The 12039-nt window shown below is 46.2% G+C and overlaps 1 protein-coding gene across 2 annotated transcripts in view; it reads left to right on the top strand.

The window, feature by feature from the left end:
• Positions 1 to 5553: 5553 nt before the first annotated feature.
• Positions 5554 to 12039, top strand: part of manbal (mannosidase beta like) — a 44872-nt gene continuing 38386 nt past the window's right edge. Inside the window, exon 1 of one of the 2 annotated variants that reach the window (XM_068000377.1) lies at positions 5554 to 5654. The gene's annotated coding sequence lies outside the window, so the exon portion shown is untranslated. Of the gene's footprint in view, positions 5667 to 12039 lie in introns of both variants that reach the window. The other variant, XM_068000378.1, reaches the window with a different exon arrangement.

Here is a 12039-nt window from a genome sequence, read left to right as displayed (position 1 = left end):
AGTTTTGGATTAACAAAAATACTTAATTGTACGTACCTTATGAATATTTTCCTCTCTCCATCGTAAAGCATCGAGGACATTGGTATATAATACCTGTTGCATAAAGCATTTGATTAGTAGATACAAGGGATACCTCGAACTACTAATTTTTCTTTCTTGACATAATTTGATTATCGTTATCTTGTACCATATGTGAGTTTCTAAAAGTTTGGGGGCACTTGAAAAGTTAGACCTTTGTACTAAAAATCTACAGTATTCCAAAGCTAGGAAAGTAAAACGGACAAGAAAAACAGCGATACAAAAAAACAATGAAGGTTGGAAATCTGAAATAAAAACAAGAAATGTTGGAAATACACAGCGAGTCTGAAAAGATAAGAGAAAATTGCACCCCGAACTTTAATTTATTTGTTTCTATATTTTAAAAGTTCAAATAGATTCCATAATAGAAAAAGATGAAAGAAAAGACAATTCTCCTATGAGAACACATGTGTGAATAGAAAACTATTCTGCAGGCAGGTTATAATCATGATCTTCTGAAACTGAAAAAATGAATGTATAGCTGACTTTATCATTAGAACAGTAACTTGTTCATCGCACAGCAAGTCGAAATACATATACAACTAGGCGATGATTTAAACATTGCTTTGACTATTAAAAGTATGCACAAAGTACAATACATTAATCATTTTTTTTGGAGAAAATCACCATGGAACATTCCAAAATCGAAAGATTTTGCTTTAGGTTTCAATTATCTTTTGCCCTAATGTCCCAAATCACCCCTTCTTAAATAATGCTGGTGACATTGAATTTATTCTGTGCACTTATAGGGACTGTTCATATTGTATGTACTTGTGGTGGTGACATTGGTGGTATTCAATATACTTACAATGCTCATGAAGGGAAGGGTCGTCTCAAACTACAAAGATCTTGAGTTAAAATAAATATAGTGCTTCCAAATTATTATTTAATTTAGTCATTTATTTATTATAAAACTAGTCATTTAAGGGCAAAATCATAATACGAACTAGAGTCTCGACTCATGTAGAGAATGCTGATATACCAATATTTACAGCAGGAATTATGCATACTCCTGCAGATTCCCCAGAAACTCACAAAGCAAGGTATTTAGAAAGACCCCTGCAGACAATGTGAGGGAAAACACTGAATCTTTAAGCTTGTGTACTATTAGAATCATAGAATCATAGAAAATTTGTGGCACAGAAGGAGGCAAATTGGCCTATCGTGTTCGCGCTGGCTGAAAATGAGCCATCCAGCCTAATCCCACTTTCCAACACTTTGTCCGTAGCCTTGTAGGTCACGGCACTTCAGGTGCACATCCAGATACTTTTTAAATGAGTTGAGGGTTTCTGCCTCTACCACCCTTTCAGGCAGTGAGTTCCAGACCCCCACCACCCTCTGGGTGAAAAATTTTTCCTCAGCTCCCCTCTAATCCTTCTACCGATAACTTTAAATCTATGCCCCCAGGTTATTGACCTTTCTGCTAACGGAAATAGATCCTTCCCAACCACTCTATCCAGGCTCCTCATAATTTTGTACACCTCAATTAAATCACCCCTCAGCCTCCTCTGTTCCAAAGAAAACAACCCCAGCCTAGCCAATCTTTCCTCATAGCTAAAATTCTCCAGTCCTGGCAACATCCTCATAAATCTCCTCTGTACCCTCTCTAGTGTAATCACATCTTTCCTGTAATGTGGTGACCAGAACTGTACGCAATAGTCAAGCTGTGGCCTAACTAGTATTTTATACAGTTCCAGCATAACCTCCCTGCTCTTATATTCTATGCCTCAGCTAATAAAGGAAAATATTTCATATGCCTTCTTAACCGCCTTATCTACCTGTCCTGCAACCTTCAGGGATCTGTGGACATGCACTCCAAGGTCCCTCACTTCCTCTACACCTCTCAGTATCCTTCCATTTATTATGTATTCCCTTGCCTTGTTTGCCCACCCCAAATGCCTTACCTCACACTTCTCTGGATTGAATTCCATTTGCCACTTTTCTGCCCACATAAGAATATAAGAAATAGGAGCAGGAGTAGGCCATTCAGCCGCTTGAGTCTGCTCCACCATTCAATATTGTTGGAGGCCAATCATCTCAGCCCCAGGACATTGCTGCAGGAGTTCCTCAAGGCAGTGTCCTAGGCCCAACCATCTTCAGCTGCTTCATCAATGACCTTCCCTCCATCATAAGGTCAGAAATGGGGATGTTCGCTGATGATTGCACAGTGTTCAGTTCCATTCGCAACCCCTCAAATAAGGAAGCAGTCCGAGCCCACATGCAGCAAGACCTGGACAACATCCAGACTTAGGCTGATAAGTGGCAAGTAACATTCGCGCCAGGTAAGTGCCAGGCAATGACCATCTCCAACAAGAGAGAGTCTAACCACTTCCCCTTGACATTCAACGGCATTACCATTGCCGAATCCCCCACCATCAACATCCTGGGGGTCACCATTGACCAGGAACTTAACTGGACCAGCCATATAAATACTGTGGCTACAAGAGCAGGTCAGAGGCTGGGTATTCTGCGGCAAGTGACTCACCTCCTGACTCCCCAAAGCCTTTCCACCATCTACAAGGCACAAGTCAGGAGTGTGATGGAATACTCTCCACTTGCTTGGATGAGTGCAGTTCCAACAACACTCAAGAAGCTCGACACCATCCAAGATAAAGCAGCCCGCTTGATTGGCACCCCATCCACCACCCTAAACATTCACTCCCTTCACCACCGGCACACTGTGGCTGCAGTGTGTACCATCCACAGGATGCACTGCAGCAACTCACCAAGGCTTCTTCGACAGCACCTCCCAAACCCGCGACCTCTACCACCTAGAAGGACAAGGGCAGCAGGCACATGGGAACAACACCACCTGCATGTTCCCCTCCAAGTCACACACCATCCCGACTTGGAAATATATCGTCGTTCCTTCATCGTCGCTGGGTCAAAATCGTGGAACTCCCTTCCTAACAGCACTGTGGGAGAACTGTCACGACACGGACTGCAGCGGTTCAAGAAGGCGTCTCACCACCACCTTCTCAAGGGCGATTAGGGATGGGCAATAAATGCCGGCCTCGCCAGCGACGCCCACATCCCATGAACGAATAAAAAAAAATAAGATCATGGCTGATCTTCTACCTCAACTCCACTTTCCCGCCCTATCCCCATATCGCTTGATTCCCTTAGTGTCCAAATATACATCGATCTCAGTCTTGAATATTCTCAATGACTGAGCATCCACAGCCCTCTGGGGTAGAGAATTCCAAAGATTCACAACCCTCTGAGTGAAGAAATGTTTCCTCATCTTGGTCCTAAATGACCGACCCCCTATCTTGAGACTATGACACCTGATTCTAGACTCTCCAGCCAGGGGAAACAGCCTCTCAGCATCTACCCTGTCAAGCCCTCTAAGAATTTTATATGTTTCAATGAGATCACCTTTCATTCTTCTAAACTCCAGAGAATATAGGACCATTCTACTCAATCTCTCCTCATAGGACAACACTCTCATCCCAGGAATCAATCTAATGAACCTTTGTTGCACCCCTTTTAAGGCAAGTATATCCTTCCTTAAGTAAGGAGACCAAAACTGTACACAGTACTCCAGGTGTGGTCTCACCAGAGCCCTATATAATTGCAGCAAGACCTCCTTACACCAGAATGCCAGTTAGACTGAGTTTGGTCTGTAGTGTAACAAGGGCTGACCAACTGAACATTGTAGTGGCAGATACCAGTCTCAGATTCGTAGTTGCACTATAGCATTTGTTGTACTGCAGACTGATCTTGACTGGCACGAAGGTGCAGCAAGAATAGACTCTTTACATCTGTGCTTTGATGCATGTGCAAAACACTGCTCCCCCAGAAATTATTTTTTAATGTCGGGGCACCTGCTTCCCCCCACCCCTTGTTAAAAAAAACCGCATCCAAGATTTAAAAGTTCCCAGTAGATTCAATGAACTGCCCAGATACTGTCAAAATTCAACTTCACACAGGGTTGGAACTATACTGCAGCCGATGCAAACTCTAAGCGGAATGATTTAATTTCTTGCAGGGGATCCCATACTCTTTGACATTAGCATGGAGAACATTTAAATTAATATCAGGAAGATTTAGAAAGTGCCACTGGTCCCGCTGATCACTTGATGAATGAGCTTTGGGACAGTGTAATGAATTTACAGTTCATGGTGTGAAACTGCCCTCTCCAGGGAGTTTCTCATGATTTTTCTTCGGAATCCGTCCGAGTCCTGACTCTGGATTTACATTACAATTTATAGTGAGTGAGAAGCAGAAACCATTTTTACGGCCGTGATATCCTTGCAGTGGAAACGCACTTTTAGAAACATAATGCTGATTCTGGATTTGGTGTACAGAGTTTGACAATAATGTTTGGAACAAGTCATTTTTATGAGTCGTTCTTCAATCACGTATTCATTATGCATCTCTTTGTTTACCGCTGTTTGGTGGGATCTGTAGACAATCTGCTTTCTGAAATGTCTCTATATGCTCTGCAAATGTTAAATTGCAAGTTCCAAGACGACAATGTTCTTCCAGTAATAGAAAGCAATTTCAATATCCGCAGCTTCTAAACCCACTTGTTCTTACTCATCTCTCGGTTACGTCTGATGGTTTAACGATGTTTAATCGCCCAATCTCTTTTACGTTCAGAAGTACTGAGCACGATAAGTCGTTGTTCCTGCTTATAATGAAAATTTGGACACAGGTAGTTAAATTATATTTGGCCTATCTCAGTTGTACACACGACAGAAAATTGGTTTTATTTTGTATTTGTTAAGTAATCAAAGCGAGGAACACAGGGTAAATATTTCAGTATTGCACCAATGGAAAGAATAAGACTTTAGTGTGTTAAAGTAATATGGAAAATGTAATAAGTCTTTATATGTGTTCCTAACACCAGGGATCTTTGTAATTGCTGTGATAAGTCCGAACTGCATCATACATTTCTCTTCATATTCTTAACATCATCAGAGTTACTTTTTAACCAGAAACATGGACATTAATGCTAAATGTAACTATTACCCTTTTTAAACGTATAAGAACAATACTTGGCAACGGGAGAGAAATGCGATTCTCAGCGAGTCTAAATATCCTCCATGGTGATGAACTAACCTTTTGACTTTGAAAATAAAACTTGATTAAAACTTTCAAAGCAACGTTATGGATAAATCATGGGTTGTAAAGCTCCAATATCAAACATAGTTTTGAGTTGATGTTGGGTATAAACCACTATCACTGTGTCCCAAACTCTTTCTGAACTGGCTATCCCCAATACAACATTGCCACTGGTTAGATTTCTGGAACTAGTGTTTTATTCCGGTACCAATACTGTACCACAACGTTTTAGTGTAAAACCACTACTGGTAATTAGGAATGAATAAAGTGAGATATACAGAACGAGAGACCAAAACGATCTAATTTATTTCACTAGTGTTAGAGAATAAATGATTAGCATTCATAAACGCAGGGATATTTAAACGCTTTGCAGTGGTTGATTCAATGAGTGCAGAGCAGATCTCCGCTATCCTGAGAGAGGGAAGGGTGGGAGTTACTTCCGGCTGTCGAGCTGAATGAGCCGCAGCTTCCTGGGGAACTTGGAGTGTGGAAAAGGCCAGTGAAAGGTAAACTCAAAGGTAGTGGCAGTCCCACTCTCTTCGAAAGTAAAGCTCTCGGACTTTCATAAATTGTCTCCGTGTGTTGCTCCTTTTTATTGTGTGCATTTCCTTGAAATAACCTGGAGCTCTGTGTCCGGGAGGCCGGCCCAGGCCTAGGCGAAGAGCTGGTGGCGCGACATTGTTGCTAGTCTCTTCACTTTGTTACAGTATCTGGAAACAGGAGGGAGGCGGCGGCGGCTGGGGCTCCAGGGCTCTGCTCAATATCGACGTTCGCATTTTTAAATTGGGTAATGTAGGGGTTTACAAGGTTTTGTCTGGTTGGGCAGCGTATAAAGTTTAAATTAATGTTTCTCAGACACTGGTTAGGCTATATTTAGAGAGCAGTTTTGGGCGCCCCATTATGGAAAGGGCATTGAGGGTGTTGAGTGTAGATTCACTAGAAATGGTAAACTATAAGTTATGAGGAGACTTGAGATACTGGGGCTATTTATACTGGAGCAGAAAGGTCCATTAAAAGACATAATGGAGGATGTTTTTTTAATTATGGAGGGTTGTGGATTATAGAAAATTACGGCACAGAAGGAGGCCATTCGGTCCATCCTGCCTGTGCCGAATGTGAATAGGGAAAGACTATTCTGGTTGGGGAGTGAGTGAAGGGTCATCAATTTTAAATTGATCATTGCGAGTGTGTGGAGAGAGATTTCTTTATACAAAGGGTATTTAGAGCATGGGATGCTTTACCAGAAGGATTAGTTTTTTTTATTTGTTCATGGGATGTGGGTGTCGCTGGCGAGGCTGGCATTTATTGCTGATCCCTAATTGCCCTTGAGAAGGTGGTGGTGAGCTGCCTTCTTGAACCGCTGCAGTCTGTGTGGTGAAGGTTCTCCCACAGTGCTGTTAGGAAGGGAGTTCCAGGATTTTGACCCAGTGACGATGAAGGAACGGTGATATATTTCCAAGTTGGGATGGTGTGTGACTTGGAGGGGAACGTGCAGGTGGTGGTGTTCCCATGTGCCTGCTGCTCTTGTCCTTCTGTGTGGTAGAGGTCACGGGTTTGGGAGGTGCTGTCGAAGAAGCCTTGGTGAGTTGCTGCAGTGCATCCTGTGGATGGTACACACTGCAGTCACAGTGTGCCGGTGGTGAAGGGAGTGATTATTTAGGGTAGTGGATGGGCTGCTTTGTCCTGGATGGTGTTGAGCTTCTTGTGTTGTTGGAGCTGCACTCATCCAGGCAAGTGGAGAGCATTCCATCATGCTCCTGAATTGTGCTTTGTAGGTGGTGGAAAGGCTTTGGGGAGTCAGGAGGTGAGTCACTCGCCACAGAATACCCAGCCTCTGACCTGCTCTTGTAGCCACAGTATTTATATGGCTGGTCCAGTTAAGTTTCTGGTCAATGGTGCTGGGGGATTCGGTGATGGTAATGCCGTTGAATGTCAAGGGGAGGTGGTTAGACTCTCTCTCTTGTTGGAGATGATGTGGAGATGCCGGTGATGGACTGGGGTTGACAATTGTAAACAATTTTACAACACCAAGTTATAGTCCAGCAATTTTATTTTAAATTCACAAGCTTTCGGAGATTTTCTCCTTCCTCAGGCAAATGTTTCAAGATCTCCTTGAAGCCTACGCATTTATACATATTGAACAATAATAAATGGTGTTTACAGACTGCCCCTGCAACTGCCCGTTGCCAAGGCAATCACCGTGTTCAGACAGAGAGGTGTTACCTGCAGAACCTCCGAATACACATTCAATAAAAAAACAAACAGGGAAAAAAAAAGAGAAAAAAAAACAGAGAGAGGCAGAAACATCCGGAAGGCAGAGAGAGCCAGCAAATGACCCATTATATTAAAAACAGATAACATTTGTTCGCTGGTGGGGTAACGTGTAGCGTGACATGAACCCAAGATCCCGGTTGAGGCCGTCCTCATGGGTGCGGAACTTGGCTATCAATTTCTGCTCGACGATTTTGCGTTGTCGTGTGTCTCGAAGGCCGCCTTGGAGTACGCTTACCCGAAGGTCGGTGGATGAATGTCCATGACTGCTGAAGTGTTCCCCGACTGGGAGGGAACCCTCCTGTTTGGCGATTGTTGCGCGGTGTCCGTTCATCCGTTGTCGCAGCGTCTGCATGGTCTCGCCAATGTACCATGCTCTGGGGCATCCTTTCCTGCAACGTATGAGGTAGACAACGTTGGCTGAGTCACAGGAGTATGAACCATGCACCTGGTGGGTGGTGTCATCTCGTGTGATGGTGGTATCTGTGTCGATGATCTGGCATGTCTTGCAGAGGTTACCGTGGCAGGGTTGTGTGGCGTCGTGGACGCTGTTCTCTTGAAAGCTAGGTAGTTTGCTGCGAACGATGGTCTGTTTGAGGTTGGGTGGCTGTTTAAAGGCGAGTAGTGGAGGTGTGGGGATGGCCATAGCGAGGTGTTTGTCCTCATTGATGACATGTTGAAGGCTGCGGAGAACATGGCGTAGTTTCTCCGCTCCGGGGAAGTACTGGACGACAAAGGGTACTCTGTTGGTTGCGTCCCGTGTTAGTCTCCTGAGGAGGTCTATGCGATTTTTTGCTGTGGCCCGTCGGAACTGTCGATCGATGAGTCGAGCGTCATATCCCGTTCTTACTAGGGCGTCTTTCAGCGTCTGTAGGTGTCCATCGCGTTCCTCCTCGTCTGAGCAGACCCTGTGTATTCGCAGGGCCTGTCCATAGGGGATGGCCTCTTTGACGTGGTTAGGGTGGAAGCTGGAAAAGTGGAGCATCGTGAGGTTGTCCGTGGGCTTGCGGTAGAGTGAGGTGCTGAGGTGCCCGTCTTTGATGGAGATTCGTGTGTCCAAGAAAGAAACTGATTCTGAGGAGTAGTCCATGGTGAGCTTGATGGTGGGATGGAACTTGTTGATGTTATCGTGTAGTCTCTTTAGTGATTCCTTGCCGTGGGTCCATAGAAAGAAAATGTCGTCGATGTATCTGGTGTATAGTGTTGGTTGGAGGTCTTGTGCAGTGAAGAAGTCCTGCTCGAACTTGTGCATGAAAATGTTGGCGTATTGGGGTGCGAATTTGGTCCCCATGGCTGTTCCGTGTGTTTGGGTAAAGAACTGGTTATCGAAGGTGAAGACATTGTGATCCAGGATGAAGCGGATGAGTTGTAGGATGGCTTCCGGAGATTGGCTGTTGTTGGTGTTGAGTATTGATGCTGTCGCAGCGATGCCGTCATCGTGGGGGATACTGGTGTATAGTGCCGAGACGTCCATCGTGGTGAGAAGTGTTCCTGGTTCAACTGGTCCGTGGGTACTGAGTTTTTGTAGGAAGTCTGTAGTGTCACGACAGAAGCTGGGGGTTCCCTGTACGATGGGTTTCAGGATGCCCTCGATGTATCCAGAGAGGTTCTCACACAGGGTTCCGTTGCCTGATACGATGGGACGTCCGGGTGTGTTGGCTTTGTGTATCTTTGGGAGGCAGTAGAAGTCTCCCACGCGGGGATTACGTGGGATGAGAATGCGTAGGATGCTTTGAAGGTCTGGATCGAAGGTCTTGATCAGTTTGTTGAGCTGGTGGGTGTGTTCTTTGGTCGGATCTGCGGGTAACCGTCTGTAGTGTTCCTGGTTGTCCAGTTGTCGGTATGCTTCTTTGCAATAGTCTGTTCTGTTCTGTATGACTATGGCTCCTCCTTTGTCCGCTGGTTTGATGACGATGTTGCGGTTGGTCTTGAGAGCGTTGATGGCGTTGCGTTGTGCTCGGGTGACATTCTGGACTGTCTTCTGAGTGCGGCTGATGAATCTGGCATTGACGCATTTCCTGACAGCTTGAGCATACATGTCCAGCTGAGGGCAGCGACCCTCCGGAGGAGTCCAGTTTGACTCTTTCCTCTTCGGTTGCTGTACCGCGGATCCCTCTGTCTGCTGTTCCGGATCGTCGATTGTCTCATTGGGTTCGCTGCTGAAATCTTGGGGTTTGTGGTAGAATTCCCGGAGCCTCATTCTCCTGATGAATTCCTCTGTGTCCGCCGCGAGACTAGTGGGGTCCATTTTGGTAGTGGGGCAGAAATTGAGCCCTCGGCTGAGAACTTCGATTTCGTCTGGTTGAAGGGTGTGGTCGGATAAATTGACAATAGACTTCCCTGTGGTTGCAACCGTGGTACCAGGGGAAGCTTGGTCGTTGCTGGTGGTGATGCCGAGTTTCTCAAGCTTCCTGCTCTTGGTTTTCATGTAGGCAGCGTAGTTCCGTTGCCTACATGAAAACCAGACGAGGCAACGGAACTACGCTGCCTACATGAAAACCAAGAGCAGGAAGCTTGAGAAACAGCAACCGAAGAGGAAAGAGTCAAACTGGACTCCTCCGGAGGGTCGCTGCCCTCAGCTGGACATGTATGCTCAAGCTGTCAGGAAATGCGTCAATGCCAGATTCATCAGCCGCACTCAGAAGACAGTCCAGAATGTCACCCGAGCACAACGCAACGCCATCAACGCTCTCAAGACCAACCGCAACATCGTCATCAAACCAGCGGACAAAGGAGGAGCCATAGTCATACAGAACAGAACAGACTATTGCAAAGAAGCATACCGACAACTGGACAACCAGGAACACTACAGACGGTTACCCGCAGATCCGACCAAAGAACACACCCACCAGCTCAACAAACTGATCAAGACCTTCGATCCAGACCTTCAAAGCATCCTACGCATTCTCATCCCACGTAATCCCCGCGTGGGAGACTTCTACTGCCTCCCAAAGATACACAAAGCCAACACACCCGGACGTCCCATCGTATCAGGCAACGGAACCCTGTGTGAGAACCTCTCTGGATACATCGAGGGCATCCTGAAACCCATCGTACAGGGAACCCCCAGCTTCTGTCGTGACACTACAGACTTCCTACAAAAACTCAGTACCCACGGACCAGTTGAACCAGGAACACTTCTCACCACGATGGACGTCTCGGCACTATACACCAGTATCCCCCACGATGACGGCATCGCTGCGACAGCATCAATACTCAACACCAACAACAGCCAATCTCCGGAAGCCATCCTACAACTCATCCGCTTCATCCTGGATCACAATGTCTTCACCTTCGATAACCAGTTCTTTACCCAAACACACGGAACAGCCATGGGGACCAAATTCGCACCCCAATACGCCAACATTTTCATGCACAAGTTCGAGCAGGACTTCTTCACTGCACAAGACCTCCAACCAACACTATACACCAGATACATCGACGACATTTTCTTTCTATGGACCCACGGCAAGGAATCACTAAAGAGACTACACGATAACATCAACAAGTTCCATCCCACCATCAAGCTCACCATGGACTACTCCTCAGAATCAGTTTCTTTCTTGGACACACGAATCTCCATCAAAGACGGGCACCTCAGCACCTCACTCTACCGCAAGCCCACGGACAACCTCACGATGCTCCACTTTTCCAGCTTCCACCCTAACCACGTCAAAGAGGCCATCCCCTATGGACAGGCCCTGCGAATACACAGGGTCTGCTCAGACGAGGAGGAACGCGATGGACACCTACAGACGCTGAAAGACGCCCTAGTAAGAACGGGATATGACGCTCGACTCATCGATCGACAGTTCCGACGGGCCACAGCAAAAAATCGCATAGACCTCCTCAGGAGACTAACACGGGACGCAACCAACAGAGTACCCTTTGTCGTCCAGTACTTCCCCGGAGCGGAGAAACTACGCCATGTTCTCCGCAGCCTTCAACATGTCATCAATGAGGACAAACACCTCGCTATGGCCATCCCCACACCTCCACTACTCGCCTTTAAACAGCCACCCAACCTCAAACAGACCATCGTTCGCAGCAAACTACCTAGCTTTCAAGAGAACAGCGTCCACGACGCCACACAACCCTGCCACGGTAACCTCTGCAAGACATGCCAGATCATCGACACAGATACCACCATCACACGAGATGACACCACCCACCAGGTGCATGGTTCATACTCCTGTGACTCAGCCAACGTTGTCTACCTCATACGTTGCAGGAAAGGATGCCCCAGAGCATGGTACATTGGCGAGACCATGCAGACGCTGCGACAACGGATGAACGGACACCGCGCAACAATCGCCAAACAGGAGGGTTCCCTCCCAGTCGGGGAACACTTCAGCAGTCATGGACATTCATCCACCGACCTTCGGGTAAGCGTACTCCAAGGCGGCCTTCGAGACACACGACAACGCAAAATCGTCGAGCAGAAATTGATAGCCAAGTTCCGCACCCATGAGGACGGCCTCAACCGGGATCTTGGGTTCATGTCACGCTACACGTTACCCCACCAGCGAACAAATGTTATCTGTTTTTAATATAATGGGTCATTTGCTGGCTCTCTCTGCCTTCCGGATGTTTCTGCCTCTCTCTGTGTTTTTTTTTCTC

This window comes from Heptranchias perlo, chromosome 19 (assembly GCF_035084215.1).
Source record: "Heptranchias perlo isolate sHepPer1 chromosome 19, sHepPer1.hap1, whole genome shotgun sequence".
NCBI lineage: Eukaryota > Metazoa > Chordata > Chondrichthyes > Hexanchiformes > Hexanchidae > Heptranchias > Heptranchias perlo.
The sequence above is the reverse complement of the archived record's forward strand: the minus strand, read 5'-3'. Positions and strand labels throughout refer to the sequence as shown.